The following is a 21,405-nucleotide window of genomic DNA, read 5'->3' on the forward strand; positions in this document are numbered from 1 at the left end:
AGGAAGATGCTTAACTGACTGAGCCACCCAGGTGCCGCCAAAATAGTGTGGTATTTAAAGGAATGTAAGGAGGTTAGAATCTTAATCAGTGAATTAGTTAATATTTGACTAACAAAAAGAAGGAAAAGTAAAATATGAAGCTCACGTTTCAAATCACTGTAATTAATAGTGCAACAACTCAATTTGCTGGGAAATTCAGGAGGAAATGCAGGTTTGGAGAAGGGATTAGAAGCCAGTAAGGTGGTATATAAACAATTTAAATTTAAAAAATTACAATAGATCTCTATAGTAATATTATAGTTAAAATTTTCATTAATAATTTTAAAAATTACAGTGTTATTTCCTCCTCTGGATTTGTATGGCACTGAGTCATAAAATGCTATTTGGTCTCTGGTGTTTTCTATTTGTCAGTGGAATCCTTTTTTCTAACCCTTTTTTCTCTGCCTTTTGGCAGTCTTGCATATACCTTTAAAGATTTAGCCTGAAGACAACTTTGAATGGCTTTGCATGTAGAATCATTATTATCCTGAGAAAAGGAAAGCTTTGTTTGGGGATCAAAGTTGTTTTCATGAGGATAGATTTCTACCCACATGACAATCAGTTTGCAAGGATGTGTGCCACGTGTCTGAACTCCAGCATTGAAGTTTATCTCCATTGTGATACTTGATACATTATGTGTATTTTGAATTATCTTTATTTCTCAAAAGTACGTGGCTTGGTGAAATACTCAACAAACTAAAGGCAAATAAACATAGCTATTCCCATATTCAAGGAATGAAATACATTATGCTACTTTCTTTTGCAGGGTTCTTTCTGACACTTTTGCCTAAGTACATCATAAAATAGCTCTTAAGTTATTTATTAAAATCTCATGACACCTTATTACTGTCATCTGTAGCATTTTTCAGATAATCTATTTTGCCTTTATTTGTGTGATTATTTTATATGTATCTGTTTTCCCACCATACTGCATTACCCCTATCTTTATTCATTTTTAGTACCTAGCATATTGCCTGACCAACATTAGGGGGTAAATATTTATTATATGAATAAACAAATGATGGGCTTTATTAAAAATACAGTCTTATGTTCAAAACAATGTGCTTACTAATTAGCTAGCTCCATCGGCTTGTTTGTTGGTATCCATCTGTCTAGGATTACTGAAATGGAGGAAGTGAAGTGCTGGCTGTTATTATCTTTAGGCATCACTGTTCAATGATCCTGTCATTAATAGAAAATTCGTTTTCTTCTTATGCAAATGAGATAGAAGTCTTAGAAGAAAATGCACTTTGAATTGCTTTTTTTTTCCCATTCCAAAGTGATTTAAAATATAGTAGAGGATCTTTCTCATACCAAGAAATAGTCTCTGGTTAACCATCCTGTTCCACTGAATTCCAATAGGCCACATTACTGGAGTATAATTTACTGGAGTATAATTTAAAATTTCATAATACAATATTGTATCATAATACAATAATACAATACAAATACATAACACAACATAATACAATATGGTTCATAATAAATGTCCCATTTATGTCAAAATTGTACATAAAGTGTATATGAATTCAACACTTGCATTGAAAACACATGATGATATTATGATCAATTTGGGAAATATAAAATTTGATCTATTGATTTACAAACTATAATCCTGGTAAGAATCACAAGCGCTAAATGATTTTCTAATAAAACAGAGAGAAAGAAACCCATAGCACATAAAGAGACAATATTTTAGGGTCAATATGAGAAATGATGTTACTGAAATGCAGATACAGTGTTAAAAGAGCATCTTCCTCCTTTTCTTAATTTAAACCTGCAGAAAGGAAACATTGTCACTAAGTTCATTAGCATTGGTTAGGTTCCCAAGTAGGATTTATATTCCAGTATCTATTAGTTATGATCATAAAAAACACATTTTTAACACTGTATAAAGTTGAGGTCAAAAATTTCACCAAATCATCTAATACATTGCTCCTCAGGTTTGGATTTCAACAAATTCTGGAAGTACTTCAACATTATTGCCCATTTCCAGAGATGCCATCTCCATTGCTTCCCACCACAAAGCAATTGCACAAATCCGAGGAAAGTTTAATATTGATGTAAGTAGGGAAATAAAAAAATTAATGTATTCTATTTATTTGTTCTCCCACCCCCAAATTAAGTTTTTTGCAGCAACTGATCTCTAATATACTTATCTGTATGGGCAAGGATATTGCAGAAATAAAATTAGTTGGTTTTTAGAATAAGTTTGGGAAAATCATAGTTTTTCCTCCATTTTGAGGCAATTCCTCTGTCAACTGTTAAGTTCTAGATAAGAGGTTGGATTAAGACAAAAGATAATATATAAAAGAAATTCTGCCCCATTCAAATCCAGAAAGGGATGGGAAAAAGAGAGTGAAGAAGTAGAGACTTTCAACTTCTTAATACTAATAAAGATATAATGTGTTAAAATAGATGGGACAAGACCCAGAGAGTTATAGTTAAACTTCTAAGACTCACCTATAGAAAACAAGAATATGATAAAGCATATAACATGAGTGTCTGAGAGGAGATGGCAATCGCAAACAAATTTAGATCTAAGTCTACCACAGTGGATTCTTAGTAAGTACCCCTTGAGCTCCACAGATATTTGGAAATAGAAGTGATCTCAAAGACAAGTTGCAAAATGCATTGTGGAGTAACACCATTAAGAAGGTTGTTTGCCTTCTTAGCCTTCCACAAAAATTTAAAAATAATTTTAAAATGTAAATGCTTTAGTTGTATAAATCAACTTTTTATTCATTCTGCTAAAGTAATAATAATAAAAACAATAATACTGATTCAGATAATGAAATAATAGATAATATGTATATAACATATTAGCATATATATTAATATATACACATACATATTTATGTATATATTTATTTATATATATAAGCATATATATCCACATCATCCAAATACTAAATTATTTGAATCTATCATTCAGACATTTAATGGATTTGGAATTGTCTTTTTTTAAAAATTATTATTATTATTTTTTAAAGATTTTTATTTATTTTTTTATTTGACAGATAGAGATCACAAGTAGGCAGAGAGGCAGGCAGAGAGAGAGGGGGAAACAGGCTCCCCACTGAGCAGAGAGCCCAAAGCGGGGCTCGATCCCAGGACTCTGGGATCATGACCTAAGCCGAAGGCAGAGTCTTTAATCCACTGAGCCACCCAGGCGCCCCGTGGATTTGGAATTGTCTTTAGGAATTTTACACTTAACAGAGAATAACCTCTTTTCTCTTTCGGTAAGGCAGAAGAGACTTTGTTAAATAACTTTATATAGCAATGGCATAAAAATTAGAAGGAAAAATGACACTTGGACTAAGATGGTTACTGCAGTACCTCTGAAAAGTCCAAAAACATGAAAACAATATATTTTGGATAGAATAGGTTTTTTGTTTTTTTGTGTGTTTTTTTGTTAAGTTATTTTAACTTCCGAGTCCCATTGACACCTAGGATCTTAAGCAATCACTGTCAACCTTGAAGGCGCTAAGGTTAGTGTTTCATTGTCTCTTGGTTTCTATTTAAGTCTATCAAACATGACTACATAATGGGTTGGGGTGGGGAATTCAGAGAATTCTCCCAAAGTACCATGTTCAGGTAACATAGAAAAATTGCGTGTGCTGGAAGAGTTAATGCCATGTGTAGCAGAGAATTAAAACTATTAACATAGACCCCCTACATTAAGGCTACATAAGATTTACTGTCTTAAATCCTAGTATCTTTATAAAACTGACTCACAGGAGGAATTGATACATAAAATTCATGAAACATCACTAGTGGTCTGGGACATGTGTTGTAATAAAGGAATTATTAGCATGCCTAACAAGAGACAATAGGTAAAATGAACATTTCAGGCATACTAGTGTTTGCATTGGAGTAATTAACAACTATGAATAAATATTGGACTATGTTGCAACTGTGAAAAATCATTTGAAATCTTACTATTAATGTATTAAAAAGGAAAGAAGGTAAACTTAGAAACTATCAGGATATAGTTGTTTTTGGATTCAAGATGCAAGTATATACTTGAGAAGTACAGAGTGTGGCAGGTATGGTTCCTCCTCTTTTTTTTAAGTTTTTATTTATTTATTTGACAGAGAGAGTACAAGCAGGCAGAATAGCAGGCAGAGGGAGAGGGAGAAGCAGACCCCCCGCTGAGCAGGGAGCCCGATGTGGGGCTCGATTCCAGGATCCTGGGATCATGACCAGAGCCAAAGGCAGCCACCCAACTGACTGAGCCACCCAGGTACCCCTATGGTCCCTCCTCTTAAAGGTAGACAGCTCTTCTCCACCCTTCCCTACCTATGGAACAAGTCAAATCATCAGAACAGAAAGTCAGATATTCTCCTAAGACCCAGTTAATGTTTTAGCTTGGATATCATGTCCTCTAATTTGCTCCCGTTAAAGCAGCCAGACGCAGAGCTGTCACACTGGCAACCTATAAGCATTCTTCAACTGTTTTCAAACATCAGGGATCCAGGAAATTCCTGCATTAAGAAGATCAAAATGAGGAAAGAGGAGAGTGATAAAATGCTAACAATTTTCCGTGTTTGCTCTCCAGAACGCTACATTCCCCAAGTTTCTGCCTAACATCTTCAAAGGATTAAAAAAAAGAAGAAGAAAAGTGTTGATGTGTGTGTTTATATACGTGTTTCTTTTTAGAAGATTGAGTGGAGGAAAGAGGCTATGTGCATAAAATTTATTTTTTAATAATCACAGTTAAATATTCTTTAACATTGTATAAGTTCCCTGTTCTGTGCAAATAAAACACAAACAAACAAACAAAAAATGGATAAAGCTGATGGGATCAAAATTATTAACATGAACCATTACCCAGTTTCATTGGCAGGCTAATTCTGGGATTTAACATCCCAGGGCAATATATGAAATACCTAAAACAAAGACAATGCAGTTTTGTTTACTTTTTAAAAATGAAATATAATATACTTTTATGATGTAAAGAATCCTTAATTATATATAAAAATGAGTAATTTATTAACTTAATCACCCATTTAGAAAATATCAACAAAACTCAAATTGCTAAATATATTATTAATTAGATAATATCTTAAATTTGAGATATGATCCTTTTTCAGAGGTTCAAATTACCATTTTTCTCTCCTCTTTTTATTTCTTTTTTTTCTTACCACAGAAACTCGTACTCAATAAATCTTATCTCGACTTACAATGAAATAAAAGTATGGAGAACTTCTTGGTGTGAAATGGACAAGGTTAGGAGGGCAGTAAATTACTATCTGTTTGGCTCTCTGTTCTCTACCGATAGGCCTGGCTGGATGTGAAGGTTAGGGTATAACTTTGGGAGAAAAAAAGGAAAGAAAGAAGAAGGTTTTAAATTAGTGATGCAGTTAAAATTGTTATCTTTTTATGTAAGGAAACTGAGGCAAAGAAAAACTAAATATCTTCCCTTTGGCTATGGATATGAGATTTTAGAATTACACTCAAGTTATTAAAAGATTGATTGCAATCATTTTCTTAGAACTTTCTGCTGTGGAAGTCTGAAGGGAAAATGATGTACTAGTAGTAATAACAGAGTGCTGAACAATAGACTATAGATTTGTGCTTTTTAATACATTGAATATGCTTTTAGCCCTCACATTGAAGTCAAATCAATTTAAACTTTGTAATAGGTAGAGTACAATTATCAACATTTTCCTCTTATCCCCTGTTTTTTAATATGACTACACATAACGGTTTAAAATTATATTCACTCAATCTATATTCATGCAACCTCTGGAGTTTTATTGGAAGCAAGGCAGTAATAAAACAACTGGCTTGAATTATGAACATGCATCAATACGAGAAAAATTAATCCAAAGAAATACTGAAAAAATGATATTGAATATGTGTTCTATCTAATGCAAGTTAGCTAATTACACTATTACTTGAACCTGGTTTCAGCCAGCTATCTTGATCATTTTAAAAATCTATAATAAAAACATTTTTCAAAATGGCACTAAACAATCTTATTAAGTCATTAATTGAACAAGTGTTGTCTTTACTGTTTTAGTTATATTTTACCAACAGATATGCCTCATAATTTACTTGTTGAAAGATTAAATATAAATATGTTATTAAGAAGTGAGTATAAGTGGTTAGCAATTTATTCTTTTACAAACACTTATTTAGGGGTATTTTATTCAACAAGAGGTAAAGATTAATCAGGCCCTTAGTAATTTACTCAGGAGGAGTGCAGGATCTCCTCTGGTGGTGGGGCGAGGAGGAAGACCAGTGCAAAATTAACTACCATACCAGGGAGAATTTGAGAATTATCTTACAGGAAGTGAACTAAACCTACGCAGACTCAGGATAGGATCATTATATCTGCCTTTGGGATGAGGGAAGGTATCACACAGAGACAGGTTTTTGTTTGGAGCTTAAGAGATAAATGCAGACCTGGTTAAGAACTAGCCAGAGGAGAAAACTTTCATTATGGTTGTTTCAGGTTATCTAAGGTCAATGTAAAGCAAAAATTAATTTCATGAGTCCTAATATTTATTTTTTTTATTCTTGTTAATAGAAAAGTGAACAACCAAAAGCCTGGAAGGGAGTAAAGCAATAACTTAATCTAATCACTTTTTTTAATATAGATAAGTAAATTCAGTTTCAAAATGTTCAAGTGTCTTTCCCAAATGTGTGTATCTAAGTGATGTCAGAACAAGGTCTAGAAGGCGTGATTGAATAAGCATCAGGTCTTCTTTTACTTAGGATCTGTAGATCTAATTGACATGTACTTAACTCCAGGTTTTTGCATGTTCTTCTTGAAATTCTCTTTGGCTTGAATATTGGTCTGATTAATGTTTACCCATGGGAATCTTCCATAACCTTTCCCCCTTCAAAGTTTTCTAGTTAGAGGGCCTTCTCCTATGTTCCCTTTGTAGCCAGTACTTACCTACACCTATTTTCTGTAACTCAGCATTCAGAATCTGCCTGACTGCTATCCTCTCTTAAGTGTCTAAGCTTCTTGACGGTTGACTCTGACCTTTATTTGATGTTACCTCAAAACCCAGAAATATATCTACTACATAATATGCAGTCAATCAACATTCTACTGCATACAGAATTGCAAAATTATATACTGACTTATACTGCTTTTTCATTATCTGTAGTGCATGATTTTAATCTCATAAACCATATTATTTGCTATCAAAGAAGGGCTATATTTCATATCCAGAACCACAGCAGTATTACTACTGCATACATTCAAAACAGGCCTATTGATTGGCTGATATAATTCATGTGTATTTTTAAAACTAAAATAAAATAAGCATTATGAAATAAATGATTTCATACGCATTCCATTCACATTATATTGAATAATACATATTGAATTATAGTGGCTATGTTATTCATATAAGTAGCTAGATAATAAAATAGAATTATTAGTATTGAGTATATTTATTCAATTATGTATTTTTCTCCTGTAGAACTTAAAGTCTAATAAAAAAACCCCGAATCTTACTATCTCATGTTAAACTGAATAATTGCATTCAGCTATTTACATTTTAATCAATCTACAACTAATCGTCTTCATGAATAAACTAATGATGTTTTACTAACTTTTAAACTTTAGCACAAAAATCAATCTATGTGGAATTTTATTCATTGTGTATTGACTGATTATTGAATGAACTCTCAAAACATGGTTGCTGAACCCATTATTGTATAATATTATACTAGTATAGAACCCTAGAAAATTCACGTAATAGATTTAAGTAAGTATTTTTATAACACATTGATACTATGCTTTGATTTTATGTAGTATAAAGATAAATCAGGGAAATGCAGATCAAAATCACAAAGAGATATCACGTCACCCCTAGAATGGCTATTATCAAAGTGACAAAAGGTAAGTTTTGGCAAGGATGTAGATTAAGGGGAACCCTTGTGCACTGTTGGTAGAAATATATATTGTTGCAGTACAAAGTTTTCTCACAAAATTAAAACTGGAACTACCATGTGATCCAGCAGTTCCACTTCTGGGTACTTATCCCAAGAGGAAATGAAAACACTAACTCAAAATGATAAATGCATTTCCATTTTTGTAGCAGCATTATTTATAATAATCAAGACATGGAAATCACCTAAGTGTTCATCAATGGATAAATTAATAAAGAAAATGTGATATACACACATATGTACACACAGCGGAACACTATTCACCTTGAAATGAAGAGAATCGTGCAATTTAAAACTACATGGGTGGTCCTTGAGGGCCTCACACTGAGAGAAATAAATGAGACACAGAAAGATAAATATCATAGGATCTCATTTATATGTGGAATCTAAACAAACAAATGGAATCAAACAAACAAACCAAGAAAAATGGAATTCATAGAAAACAGATTAGTGGTTGCCAGAGGTGAGGGGTAGGAAGGTAGGCACTATGAGTGAAGGATATCAGAAGATGCAGACTTCCAGTTATAAAATAAGTCCTGGGATATAACGTAGATAATGGTAACTATAGTTAATAATACTGCATTATATATTTGGAATTTCCTAAGAGAGTAGATCTCAAAAGTTTCATTACAAGAAGAAAAAAAAATATGTAACTATGCGTGGTGATGAATGTTACCTAAAATTATTATGGTGATCATTCTTTAATATATACAGTGTCAAAACATTATGTTGTATACCAGAAACTGGTATGTTGGTTATATCTCAATAAAAAGTATTGTTAAACACAAGTATAAATGACAAAAATGATACCTGTGTCAATGAGTTAAATTTCTACCTTGTACAGTTTAGCATTGGGAAAACTGATAAATATCAGAATTTCATAGGTTTCATGCTGAACCACAAATATACCTTGTATATTTCTCTCACTAAAGTTCCTCTTCAGATCAAGTGGGACACTAGTTTACAGAGTACAGCTTCATATTTGCTGTGTAAAAATTTGATTGCATGAAGGACTATCCTAGTCGTTAAACATATTTATAAATTTTGTTACAAATAAATAATAATTAGTATTTGCTACATGTCTGTTTTGTTCCATATGTATATGCCATTTATCATCACTAGAAGTACTATTAAGCATGTATTTTATTATAAATGATTTATTATTTCTGTTTTTGAAATATGAAAAACCACTTATTTATATTTTATCATCTCAACCTCATAAACATCATCCCAGTTCCTATAACACATGTAAATTAAAATTTTAACAATATAACCAACATAATCATGCAATAAAACATTGTAAAAGATTTAAGATCTGCTTGGAAAAAGAAGTGGGGGGGGGGGGGCAAAAGGCTAAAAGTCCTTCCCCTAAGAAGTCTTTGCTTTTAAAAGGTAGGAATCTTCCAAGGGAATTCTGTGTGAATTAACTTTCTACACTGTATCATGGAGTCATCTATAGATGTCAGGGAATAGATAGATGAGTAATTTTAGATGTAAAAATTACAGCCATAAACAAATCAATGGCTTTATTAGTACAGAATAATGGGGACTGGGTCCTGGGCAGGAAAATGGCAGCACTTAGTACTCTGAACTTTAATTTTGTGTTGAATTTACAGACATTTCTATGAATTTCTGTAGTCAATGAAAGTAAATTAGGTTAGAACTTTCTTTCTTTTTTTTTTAAGATTTTATTTATTTATTTGACAGACAGAGATCACAGTAGGCAGAGAGGCAGGCAGAGAGAGAGAGGAGGAAGCAGGCTTCCTGCTAAGCAGAGAGCCCAGTGTGGGGGCTCGATCCCAGGATCTCGGGATCATGACCTGAGCCGAAGGCAGAGGCTTTAACCCACTGAGCCACCCAGGTGCCCCAAGTTAGAACTTTCATATATAGTAAGGAAGAGACTCTTTTACTAATAGTGTTTTATAACATCCAAACCTCAATTGTTATTTGCATAATAACCTATAAATAATAACCTATAAATAACTACTTTCAATAGTCCAATTCTCAATATTCATCTTGTTTCCTCTAAAAGAAAGCAGTCACACAGTTGATTTTGATCATGGTACTGGTAGAGCATGGAAGAAATAACCCTCATTTATCCTCACTTATTTTCAAGTAAACTGAAAAGACTACATACAATTATTTGGATCATATTTTACCATAATATATTTCATTATTCTAAATGGCTTTGAAAGAAAACATTATATATTAATTTCAACTGAATCAACATAAATCCCTCAAATATAGGTGTGTATGCACACACATATATAAAAAGAATTAATATCTTATAGCCATTAGTGTCATGTAGAAAAAGTGAATTCATAAAATATATATGATTAATGTTCTGTTTTAAAAGAGAAATATTAGTTTCAGTTATTTTTTCCTAAAAACTTTCTTATTTTATTTTATTTTATTTTTTTTAAGATTTTATTTATTTATTTGACAGAGATCACAAGTAGGCAGAGAGGCAGGCAGAGAGAGAGGAGGAAGCAGACTCCCTGCTGAGCAGAGAGCCCGATGCGGGACTTGATCCCAGGACCCTGAGATCATGACCTGAGCCAAAGGCAGCAGCTTAACCCACTGAGCCACCCAGGTGCCCAACTTTCTTATTTTAAACTGGGAATTTAATATGAGGTAAAAATTTTAAAAGAATTCATAATAGTTTGGGGAAGTGATGAAAATTCAAATGCCTTTAAGTATATAAATCCCTTGAATTTTAGGATAAATGCTTTAAATTTTGTTGGAAGAAGGTCTTATATCTGACCTAAGGAAGGCAAAAATAAGACCATGTTTTGAAAATTAGATGTGTCTAACAGACTGTGTTTCAAGATATAGAGGAATAGTGTATTTAGGGTCACGGCAGTGTGTTGGAAAGTGTGACACCAGGCAGCTGAAAACTCTGGAAGTTAGCTGTTAGTGGTTATTTTGTTCAGCCAGTGATGATGTAGAGATGAAGGCCAGTAGGGTGTTAAATAGCTCCAAGCAACCAATAGGGGTATCTTAATCACATCTTCTTGGTAGAAATGGAGTCATACCTCTGAGAAAGAGGAAGTAGAAAGAAAAAACCAACTGGCCAAAGAACTCTAGTCCTAATCACATTTTTCAAACATCATCCCAATGTCAGATGCACTTAAGGCTTCACTAAATAAAAGTATACATCTATAGCAGAATTAGAAGAAAGGATGATTGGATGCTGAGTCTCCTAAGTACCTAGATTAGACAGAGAAGTTTTATTTCCTTGATGTCCTTATCATTCAGACAACTCTCAGAGAAACAGGAAGAACAAAGCCAAAATTTTTGGATAAAAGATAAGTAGTCAGAAATTAGAGGAACATTTAGATACATAGGGGTAAGGGAGAGGAATGTTCCTCTTCCTTTGTTATAACATGATTTTGAAGAGCTTAGTCTCTTGTGTATGTTTTTCCATCTATATGTAAATGTTCCCTTTGATGGTGACTTATCAGAAGTTTGACTGCCATAGCTGAAAGGCACGGGGTAATAATTTCATGAAGAAGAATTGTTTAGGGGTGCCTGGGTGGCTCAGGTATTAATAACAATTGTTTATGGGGCATCTGGGTGGCTCAGTGGGTTAAGCCTCTACCTTCGGCTCAGGTCATGATCTTGGGGTCCTGAGATGGAGCGCCACATCGGGCTCTCTGCTCAGCGAGGATCCTGGTTCCCTCTGTCTCTCTGCCTGCCTCTCTGCCTATGTGTGATCTCTGTATGTCAAATAAATTTTTAAAAATTTAAAAAAAGAATAATTGTTTATATACCACTTGACCTTAACCATAATGGATAAAATGACATTTTAATTTGAGACTAGTTCTACTACAATAGCTACTGTCACCTAGAGGAATAATCTGTTGGTAAAACAGAAGCAGGAATATGGGCATGGCACACAAGAATTTCTATTTTTCCCAAATATGTCCATTGTAATAATGAATAAATGTATCTCCCTCTCTGGGTCAGGTTTTTGATCTCTCAGGAGAATTGCACTTGTTTTTTTAGCACATATTTTAAACTTTTTGTCTCAAAGAATTATTGTACTGTCACTGCTGAAATTCTAAAAAGAGATATTGTGCACAGTGCCTTTGAACTTGTTGATCATTCTTCCTAGCAGGTACTACCCCATGCAGATAACTTGCTTCCTTCCAGGCTTTACTCAATTGTCGCTTTCATTGTGACATAGTCCCTGGCCACTCAAATTGCAACCCTACCTGACATCATTGTTCCTGTTTTATGCTTTTTTGAAGTTCTCACCACTATTTAAGATACAATGTGTTTTCCTTATACATCTTCCTTACAGATTGACTTTCAACACAAGATTGGAAACTCCATTCAGAAATTTCCTCTTTTAAAAAGGTGTTAGTGTAAAAAAAAAAAATAAAAAAAAAAAATAAAAAATAAAAAGGTGTTAGTGTGATTCTCCATCAGATCCCCAGCATCAAAAATAGTGTCTGGCATAGAGAGTGCTCATTAAATATTCATTGAATGAATAAGTGAACCATGAAGGGATAAATAATCTTGATGGTATTCTGTAAGTAGTGAAGAATAGCACTTTCATGAGCTAACATTATCTCCTAATGAAAAACAAACAAAACTGAAAACATGCTTAACAAAACCATACTAACAACATTCTTTGAGTTCAAGCAATTCAGAATTGGAGGGTAAGAGTTAACTTGTATATGCTTAATGAAAATGAAACTATTTTGACACTATGAAAGTTATTTTCTTCTTACATGCAAGAGAGGAAAAACAAATTTAAAATAAGTAAATGAAGAGGAGATCAACCTTATTATTATCAGGGAAATAGAAAGGAAGCAAAATAATACAATGTTTCATACATGAGACAAACAGAATATAGTTAACCATAAAGTGTGATATTTTGCTTAGGAACTGAGAAATGAGAGCTAGTGTATTGACACTGCCTTAGCTACAGTCTTCTTGAAACCCAAGGAAGCACACTCTAGAACTCAGCAATTCCACTTGTTTTACATGGTCCCAGGGGATATGTTCATGGTGTACATTATATATAATAGAAAATTATAAAGAGAGAGAGAGAGAGAGGGAAAAGGAGGGGGGAAAAAGGAAGTTCCATTAGTAATGCAATAATAGATTTAATTTTGGTATATTTATGAAAGATAAAATGGAGAAGATCTAGTTTTGTTGAATACCCTACAACAAATACCAGAGAATGGACACTAGTGTAAAGCCAAAGTGACCCAGTTGTTTTTCACAGAACAATGGAATGCACAAAACGAACAAAACAAGTGTTTTGAACATCATTGCATGATTTTGTACTTGGACAAGAATGTGACCGAATTTCAGGAGTCTGGTTTGGGAATGACATTCTTGCTTATGAATTAGGGCCGCTATATAATTTATCAGCAAACCTGAGAATCATGATACTTTAAGAATGAAACATGGTACTGTGAGTAATTATGCCTGGGTAAAAGTTATAAAGCAGTAAATGGGTATTTTATATCCAAACTCCTTAGAGGTGACAATTTTGGTGAAATAGATCGCATGGGTTAGAAATGAGAAAGTATAGATTTTGAGGTCACAGTAAAATCATCAAGCAGTTTAGGCACAGTGTGTGATTGGATCAGGGACATCTAAAGGAACTAAGAAGAAAATATATAGCAGATTTGTTCAATAAAAGTTTATCTCTTATATCATTTGTAGTTTGAGCTGTTTTTCAAAAACTTCACAAAATGTGTCTGTATTAGTATTACAAAATGCTTTTGGAATATTTTTGTTCTGCAGTTTAACTCAGATGCACAGCAGTATTTTCTAAAAGTAGACAGATACTGTTTTCTTTGAGATCTCAAATTTTCTGAAGGGCAGAGAATCACTACCTATGACTTTGAGTTTAAAAACATCTGCAAAATTCTTTTGTCAAAGTGTTTAATTGATGAATTGGGTCTATTAAATTGTAAAACTACCCAATTTCCTTGTTCCTGTAGTTGTTTGCTCCAGAGCCAGTATGAGAAAATCAGCACTGTAGGCAGTAATTTTTCTTTTTTTGTAATTTTATAGGGTGAGAAATATTTCTTCTATTCTTTAAAGTTATACTCTTTCTTCAACCACTCTAGAGAATTCTTTAGTCATGGAAAGCTATTCAACCCACGTCCCACTCTCTTGGGAAATTACATACATACAAAAAGAATAATTCTAATTCCTTCTTAGTGATACAAATATCCCAGTGAATTCCTCTGTTTTTTGGTGAATCATCTTTATGAACTCATTGTTAAATTACACAAACTGAGAGTCAAAATAAAACGTTAAATTGTAGTCATGGTATATATATATATGTGTGTGTGTGTGTGTGTGAATAAGAAGTTATTTATAAGACATGTATGGTTTACACTCTCAGTTATTATGAGAATTTTAAAAATAGAGAAAATAATGCATGTTTATTCATCTCAAGAGATATGCATATTATTTAGGAAAAAGAGGGGGGAAATTCTCATAAATGTGAAGAGCTAGATTTTATTGGTGAAAAAATACGATAGCAAAACAGTGAGTTTAGTTTTGAGTACGAATAATATAGTCTTTAAAACAACATTGACATCTCAATTCTACCTCCAAAACTCAACTTTTAAAAAATGTTCCTGTTATACAGCTTTCAAAAATATTAATCTATTTTAAATTATTCAAATGTGAGAATCCTTTTTCTATTCTCAGAAAACATATTACTGGGAAGGATGGAACTAATATTTGAAAGAAATGTTTTATTTATTTATTTATTTATTTATATTTGAGATTGAAAGAGGGCATGAGAGAGAGAGAGCGAGAGAGAGCGTGCGCACACACGCGCATGAGTTGGGGGGAGGCAGAGGAAGAGGGAGAAGCAGGTTCCCTGCTCGGCAGGGAGCCCAATGTGGGTCTCCATCCCAGGACCCTGGGGTCATAATCTGAGCCAAAGGCAGACACTTAACCAATGGAGCCACCCTGGCACCCCTGATAGGAGTATTTTAAATGCAGAAAGACTGCATAATCATTCAAAGAGAAATAATAATAATAATAAATCTTATTATTTATATTTATTGCAATTACTATTATTTTTACTTCCATGATATATTTTCCATTAAATTATTTCCCCATTCCTATACCTGTTATTTCCTTAAATTTTATCTGAAGAATAAGTGGGACATTTGATGCATTCATGATTTTGCATATTCTCTGGTCATTTTGCAGAGCAATATAATGTGTCTGTTCTCTGGATAACCTGCACGTTGTCAGGTTGCATCCCTGTGGCAAGACTGGGGGTTTTGGACTGTTCTTCTGTCAGGAGGCATGTAAGATGTGGGTTTCTCTCCTCATGCCCAGTCCAGATCCACTAATTTATGGAGGAGGTAAAACTTATGGTCCTTAAATTCCATGTTTGTTTATATTCTTCTACTATTTGACTCTGCAACAATGTAACTCATATATAACGGCAGAATAAAAGCTGGATTCTTTTCTCGAATAATCCAGCTTTTGAGATAATGAATTGTTTCTCTTGTTATCCTCAAACGCTTACTGATTAGTTTATTTTCCTATTTTTTTTAAAATTCATGAATTGCAATTCTTCTATTTATTAAATCTGAAAGTATTGCAATTTTAGCCATCAGGAGCCTCTTCAGTTTGGCCCGAGTCTTTTTGCCTAAACACCCAAAATATTTTTTCCCTTATCTTGAATCCAATAACCTTACTAGAATATCTGTTAGTGTTGGCTGTTCCTGGTCAGTATTGTGATATAAATATTGCTTTTTCAATATGCAGGTTTAAGTCATTTTTTAAAGAAAGCTCTATTTAGTTAGTTAAAGTATTTTTTTCATCCTTTTGCTTTTTTCTCTCTTTCTTCAAGTACCCTGCTATATTTATGCTAAATTTTGTCAGTCTTCTGTCTAATCACTTTTTATATAATTAATTTTACTTCTTTTTATATTTTAATATTTAAATCTTTCCTCCTTCACACCTTTGCTGTTTATCATGCATTATCTGCCGTACTTACATGCATCTAGTTTTGCCTTCATTTCTAAAACAATTGTTTTTCTTTGAACTCTAATTCTTTCCAAGTTTTTGCCACATCTTTTTTTTACACTATCATTTATATTTTTTATATTGTATAATTTTCTTAATAATATCTTTGTGCTCACTATCCATTCTGTGTTACACATTTGATCTTTTTCTTTTTTTAATTTTAGCATGTTTTTCTGGCATCCTGCAGGGCTTACTCTTGTTTTCCTTTACTAATTTTTTTTTATTTTATTTTTTATTTGTTTTATTTTATTTTTTATTTATTTTATTTTATTTTATTTTTTTTATTTGACCTTGACACTTTCATGTTTCCTACTTTTATGGAGATCTAGTTTTCCCATACTTTTAGCAGACAATATCCTTTCTAACTTCATAGTGCCTTTTATGTAAGTATCTTTGTGCATAAGTATGTGCATGAATGAATACGTGTGTGTGTGATAAAAATTTAGTGAATTGCTTTCTGAGATGTTGTGGCTATTTTCCTCCACCACTTTTATCTGAATTTCTCTTTAATTCCCTTTGATTCTGTTTTCCCTATAGTACTCAATTTTAACTCTATTTTCAGCTATTTAAATTTTTCCAGAATGGGAGGCATGAGCCCTGAAAGTTTATGGGAGCTTGATCATTCTAGCCCACTCGTTCTCACTGCCTATCCCTGAACTCATCTATTACTGGATTGGGCAAAAAACCCTCTGGTTTCAGTTTCTCTTTTCCTTTGGACCATTGGACTTCCCTGTATTACCCTTTAGCTGTTTTATAGTTTTCTTATTTTCATCAGGTGTCCCTCTATTTTTTCCATTACAAACATCAATAGCATGCTGGTCTCGTAGCCGTTGGTGGTTATTGTAAATATCATTCATGGGGTTTTGGTTTTGATACCTAATTGCTTGTCTATTTTAATGTGATAATCACAAATACCTGAAAGTGTTACTACCACCGCTGCATTTTTCCAGAAAAACCTTTCTTGAGCCCTTTAAATATATATTTAGCCTGCCAATTCAGATATCAATCCCTAAACAAGAAATGCATAAAAACCTTTTTAAAAGCTAACTCACTACAAGTTCATGTTCTCTAATTTGATAGAGGATTAAAAATTGCTTGATAATCCTTTTGTTAATTCCTAAAACAGTCCCTGTTGACTTATAGGCTCAGCTTCTACTATATGGTGCAACTAATCCTGTCTTTAGACAGTAAGTCTTTGAGGCTGGAGGAACTAAATTATAGAAAGAAGAGTTTCAGAAGGAGGGACTGCAATTTTTCTTTCAATTTTGTTCTTGCAACTTGGTTCTAACAAATGAGCTTTTTTTTTTTTCTTATTTGTGTTTCCTATAGCTCATATTATGCAACTAGATGTCTATTTGTGTGTCTAAGCCTGCTGTAATGTGCAGTATTAGTCTTCCAGCCTGGCATGTGTGCTAGATGTTTACTCCTTAGCAAAAACCTGGTAGTTAACAGAGTTGCTTAATTCCTATTGTACAGATCTCCTAATGGTAATCTTACATTCTGGAAAAACTTACTCTCACATTTCTCATTGACATGTTATATTTAACAGATTATAAGTCAGTCATAACAAAATCTTGCCATTCGGGATACATAACATGTATGGACACTGAGAGTATTATTTTAAGTCAAATCAGTCAGACAGAGAAAGATAAGTCGCATATGATCTATTTTACATGTGGAATCTAAAAACAAACAAACAAACAAAAAACCCCAAACAACAACAAAAACAAGCTTATAGACTCAGAGAACAGATTGGGGTGGTTGCAAAGGTGAGAAGCAGGGAAGAAAAATGGATGAACTTTTTAAAAAAAATTTAAATAAATTGAAAAAATTAAAAAAAACCTTTCTCTATATACATTTGGACCATGTAGTATTAATTTTAAAATAATCTTTAATTTTAATTAGAAATAGTACTTAAAATGCAACAGGCCGAAGGTTAAAAACATTCATTCAATGATTAGAAGCAAAGTCTCATTAATTGTTACGTATCCTTTTGGTGATCTACTAGAAGGGATATAATAAATTTGTTATATAATTTTTTTATGTATTTGTTATATATATTTTTATACTGGAAGTGTAAAAAAAATGAAAAATTATAATTAGGAATGTTGATTAAATTATCTTCTACAAATTGTTTATTACTGTACCTATGTAAATGGATGATATCTACTTTAAACTAGCTTAGGCAAACAGATGCTTTAATTAGGATGCTTTTCACTCCCAAGTGAGGACTTTCACTCCCAAGTTTGGCCACAGTGATGACTGAATACAGGCACTTGCAGGGAAAAGGAGCATATTCTTCCCAGCTGTTGTTTCTTCCTCATTTGTGTTGTAGTTTTATTCACTTTATCAATTGAGCATCCCAACATTGTAGAAGCCATACTACCAACAGCTTCAGATTTTCCATGTTCTTATCAGTAGATCAAGATTCCCCATTTTGTAGGAATTTAAATTTTTGAAAAACAATCAAAATAAAGGTGTCTATGGGACGCCTGGGTGGCTCAGTTGGTTGGACGACTGCCTTCGGCTCAGGTCATGATCCTGGAGTCCCGGGATCGAGTCCCGCATCGGACTCCCAGCTCCATGGGGAGTCTGCTTCTCCCTCTGACCTTCTCCTCGCTCATGCTCTCTCTCACTGTCTCTCTCTCTCTCAAGTAAATAAATAAAATCTTTAAAAAAAAAAAAATAAAAAAAAAAATAAAGGTGTCTACTACTGTTCACCCTATGGCCATGCATATATACTCACATAGATACACAGAAACATAACTTTTTTCCCCTCCAAATTCAAATTGAATATTGTCCCAGATAACCCAAATCAATTATACCATATGTGATTCAAAAACCACCTCCAGAGGGGAATATGTAGCTATGAAAGAGTATTTTGTGTAATGTCCATTCCTGTCAAACAGATCTTTTTAGATCTATTATCTGAATAGAAAAGCTCTTGGGATAGGAAATGAAACAATTGACATATTTTTACCTTTTCTACCATAATCAAAGCATAACAGTGAAAAAAAAATAAAAGGAAAACTGAAAAAAAATTTAATTACAATAGGGAATGTAGTTCTAAAGGCAAGTCTTACTCTCTGGGCTGGATAGTAATGTTTGCATTTCATATTCCATCTTTCAATATTATGTGGCCTGAAAAACAAGCCTGTTCTACACCAAGCAGACTTTCATGTCTTCTGATTGGTTTGGTCACTCGGATCACTGAGGGTCTGAGCGAGTAGGAGAAGAGAGGTTGGTTACTGTTACTATAAGACACATGGATGAAAGGAACACTTGAACTTTTGATCTCCCCTAGAAATCTGTAGCAGTATATAATTCATCATAGGGTCCATAGGAAAGACATAGTTGGTAGTATGTTAAAATGCTATTTAACATATATAAACAGAAAAAAAAAATCTAGGTCTATTGGAAGAAGCTGACTTAATTGACTATGCAGGAACTTTTTGTTTTCTTATCACATTATCAAATTGGAGCCAGCTTATAGAACTGGGTTTCCTTGATTGAGGGGATAGGGCATCTTTTGAAGAAGAACACAGCAATGAGGCCACAATGCATCTTTCTTCAAGTTTCCCACAGTAAGATGTGCAGCCATTTACCAAGATGAGTATTTATTTCTTTTTTAAGCTAAGGGAACATGGATGGGAGGCAGTTCCAAGGACTTATTTCGTCCTTCCTTAAGTAATATCACTCCATGGTAAGGGTTCATTATCAGAATTTTTCCAGTTTTTTAATTACATCCTTCCTGACTATACCTTCTGGACCTATTGAAGTATCCTTCGTAGTATGCAAGCATCTCCCTTGTTGACTGATTTAACCTTATGCATGTCTATGCAAAAAGATCCCTTACTAAATGTTCAGCTCATCATTCTGATTGTGCTATCAGTTCCTTGCTGTGATCTTGACTTGTGCCTCTTACCTCCTGAAATTCCTAATGAGTTAAAAATGGGCCAAATGGGATAAATCCATAAGTGTAAGAAGAGCTAGGGAGGGAGGGTTGTAGCAAAGATCTGCACAGAAAAGTGTTAATGGAGTCTTATGGTCAGATTCCAAGTTAAGCACCTAGAAGGACTAAATTGTTTCAAGTGTCTCTGTACCTCAATATCAAAAAACTAAGAGCTATTGTCTGAGCCATCTTGGACCACGCATCCATAACTGACACAGACATTTTTGATTTTTGGATCATGGTTATGTGTTGATAACACGGACACTAGAATCCTCTCTCTGTAATCCCACTCACACACCTCAAAAGAGGCTGTGGATTTTAATTTATTATTTGATCAGGACTTTGGACTAACCAGATATTCCAAGATCCATTTACAACCTCATTTCCAATTTACTAATAATTATCCATATAGGAAGGTCTGAAGAATAAAGAAATACAAATAGCATATACCCTTATCTAACTACAAACAAGATGGGTTCAGATGCTCAAGCTCTTCTAGATGGCTGTAGCATTTGGATATAATGAAATGTAAAATGGAAACATTTATCAAAATCTCTTTAACAGAACTGAGAGGATCATGCATGATACAAATATGACACATAGTTTATTCAGAAGAGCTAAGATTTCAGAGTCTGACCCCTTTCATACTATACCTGCTGATACTATTCATGCAAAGGGTTTGTTGCTTTTTAAATAAGAGATGCTATTTTTCAGATGAGTGGTATAAGGATTAAATTATAACTGTCATCAGAGTCGCTTTATCTTAGGTATGCTGGAAATATCTCAGTTTCAGTATTTATCTGATATCTCAGAACACAAAAGTTATTAATAGAATAGAAAAGTGTTACATTCATTTGTACAATGTGTGCATGCTTACATACCATCAGAGTGAGAAAATATGGGTCTCTATAATTTTAAAAATTGAAACTACTTTACAAATTATATTTTTTTGTTACAGGGAAGTATTTTTAGTGATAGTAAACATTTTCTGTCTTTACAGGATTTCACCAAGATCTCAATAGTAACTAATTAGAATCTGAACATATAAAAATGTGATGGTTCTTTCATTTTGTTTATACAGTGTATTTAAATAAGGAACCTTCAAGAGCCTTTCTATTGAGAAATGTGGACTGAAAGAGATGTCTTTTATACAATCCTGAATGTTGTTAGTGTAACCTCTTTAAAATTAGGTGTTGTATAAATGAGAAAAGAGGTGCTAAATTATTCCCTATCCATACTACTTATTTTGAGGTCACCACCCTTGCAAGATTAGTTTGACATTTGTGACATGGCCGTAGTGGTAATCAAACATCTGATTTGATTTGCATAAAACTTATTGGCTACTAGCCTCTCTCTGTTTAAAACCTGTATACATAGTTAATCAGAGTTTATTATTGCCACAATCAGTCTATATCTGTCACTGCAAGTTTCCAATTACCAGTTCCTTGGAGAGAAAATTCTGGCTTAAC

The sequence above is a fragment of the Mustela erminea genome, chromosome 17 (genome assembly GCF_009829155.1).
Source record: "Mustela erminea isolate mMusErm1 chromosome 17, mMusErm1.Pri, whole genome shotgun sequence".
NCBI lineage: Eukaryota > Metazoa > Chordata > Mammalia > Carnivora > Mustelidae > Mustela > Mustela erminea.